The 2,943-nt window shown below is 40.1% G+C and overlaps 1 pseudogene; it reads left to right on the forward strand.

The window, feature by feature from the left end:
* Window positions 1-536: 536 nt before the first annotated feature.
* On the forward strand, window positions 537-2,731 carry LOC108352621 (60S ribosomal protein L6 pseudogene; annotated as a pseudogene).
* Window positions 2,732-2,943: the final 212 nt, after the last annotated feature.

A 2,943-nucleotide genomic window follows, 5' to 3' on the forward strand; every position in this document is an offset into this window, starting at 1 on the left:
TTTTTAATGAGTGAAATGTTATGCTGTATTGCTTGAGCATGTCATAGCCTTTCATTAAATCCCAGGCCCTCCTACCATTACCATCCTTTCTCTGTGCATGGGTACTAGTGTGTACTGAGCTTCGTGTTTGTCTTTTATGTGTGCCTGACTTTTTATGTGGCTGCTGGGGACCTGAATTAAAGCTTTCATGCTGTGAGGCAGGCACTTAACTGATGGGGCCATCTCCGTAGCCCCACACTTTCAACTGGATTTTACAAAATCAGGATTAAATAAAATGTTGGATCATTGTGGTGGTTTTCACCTCTTCTTATTAATGCAAAAATCAGAAGGTGGAGGTGAAAACTTGAGCCTGCCACCTTGAAAACTGTTTCAATATCAGTTTAAATTTCCTTTTGCTATAAACACAGCAAAAATAGTTTAACCACCACCGCGACAGTTAAAATTTAGGTATACATAGACTCATTTATGTTTTTGTATTTATTTGCTTATTTTTATTTCAGGCTTATGTGTTTTGCCTGCATGTATGTCTGCTCACCATGTGTGTGAGGCAGAAGAAGGTGTCAGATCCTTTGGAACGTGAGGTACAGATGGTTATTAGCAGCTTTGTGGGTGCTGGAAATCAAACTTAGGTCCTCTGGAAGAGCAGTCAGTGCTTTTAATGAATCAGCCATCCCTCCAGCCTTTTATAGATAGACTTGTTATAAAATATTTTATACATGAATGTATTTATAGCAAAAAAGCACACACAGAGAGACACATGTACATGTATACACATGTGCACATACCCAACCACACATGCAACTCACACACTCACGGATGCCTATACATAAAAATACCCATATACAATCATCACATAACACGTACACATGCATGCAGCCTCACCTATAAACACATATTTACTCATACTTGCATATGCATGCCCATGAATGCTCTTATGTACACACTCACACAGTCGCACTTGTACATTTACATATGCCCACAGTCACAAAACACACACTCACATACATACACATGCACATACAAGTGCTCACAGCCATCTACACTCACACACGCACGCATGCACATTCACATGCACACATGCCTGCCTACATGTCATGTAGGTACACTCACAAATGTGAACACAAACACACACTTGCCCATATGTACAGATATACGCACTGACATTTAAAAATACATTTACAGGGGGAGGGGTTAGGGGGATGTTGGTCCAGAAACTGGGAAAGAGATTAACACTTGAAATGTAAATAAGAAATACCAAGTTAATAAAGATGGAGGAAAAAATACATTTGCATGTGCGCACACACACACACACACACTCACTCACTCATAGTTATACCCCACCTTCACAATCCACACTCATACAGAATCATGCAAACACATTGATGTTATCACATACATATATTCTCACACACATGCACAGAAGAGCACTCATACGTGATCATATTCATACATGTACTCATATATACATACAGTCGTGCATACACACAATCATATACCCTTACTCAAAACGTCCACATAGTAGCACATACTCACACATAGACCTCCATAGACACAAGCACACAAATACTCACGATATGTGTAAACACACCTGTGTACTTACACAGAACATTCACATGTGAAACTATGTATTCACATACTTTTATACACACATACACACTCTCAATACTCACAAATGATATATATGTGCAAACATGTACATTCCCATGCATGCTCACACTTAAAAACTTGTCTAGTGTACATACATTCATACACATATGCATATATGCATATCAAAATGCAGACATCCACATACCTATATAGGCATACACATTCAAACTCATGTGCATATGTGTATATATGCAACACACACACGGGCAGGAAAACATTCAAACATCAACTATCACAGACATGTAAATATATATATGTCATCACTCAATAGATACATAAAACACATTCAAATGTATAGTACCTTAGCACATGTTCACACACATAGGCACACACATAGAAAATCAGTAAATAAAAATGTAATACTTAAACAAGAGATAAAAAGCAGGAAACTACAGATAATATGAGAAACTAGAATAGAGAATTCAATTTTGATTAGGTTATGCAGGTTAGGAAAGACATCCCTATTGACATTGAGTGTAAACTGAGTCCTGTTAGATTAGTAAGAGGGTCATTAAAAGTATAGTGAGAAGAGGAAAATGGAATATTCTGAAAGCAGATCTGAAACCATAAGGAGGTTCCCATAGGCTGAGTTGGGTCTCTCTGCCCCAAATTTACATTTCATGTATTACCCCAATTACCTTAGCATATGACCTTAGTTCATCATTCCTGGGACTGTCCTGATCATCCTCACTGGGCACCACAGGGGCAAGAGAGTGGTTTCCCAGAAGCAGTGGGATAGTGGCTTGCTATTTGTGACTGGAGCCATTGCCTCAACCAAGGTCCTCTGCACAGAACACACCAGAAGTTTGTCATTACCACCTCTACAAAAGTTGATGTCCACAAGATTAAAATCCCCAAACACCTGATTGATGCTTCAAGAAGAAGCAGCTGCGTCAGCTCAGGCACCAGGAGTGTGAGATCTTCCACACAGAGAAGGAGAAATACAAGATTACAGAGCAGCGCAAAGCTGATCAGAAAACCGTGGACTCAGATTTTATGGGAGACCAAAGCTCAGTTTCAGGGCTACCTGCCAACTCGGTTCTCCCTGACAAATGGGATACAGACCCACAAACTGGTGTTCTAAATTGTGAGCAACCCAATAAAAGAGCTTTAGGAGTTAGAAAAGTCATGTCAGTGGGTACTAACACAGTCTAACTCCTTGTGAGGAGACCCGGGAGCATGCAGAGGGAAGAGTATGCAGGGACACAAAATGACCATCTAGAGGCCAAGGATAGAGCCAGAAAATCCTGTTGAGAGGATCACAGACGTCCACCCTCCGTGTCTGGGAGGAAATGA

The sequence above is a fragment of the Rattus norvegicus genome, chromosome 13, assembly GCF_036323735.1.
Source record: "Rattus norvegicus strain BN/NHsdMcwi chromosome 13, GRCr8, whole genome shotgun sequence".
Lineage (NCBI taxonomy): Eukaryota > Metazoa > Chordata > Mammalia > Rodentia > Muridae > Rattus > Rattus norvegicus.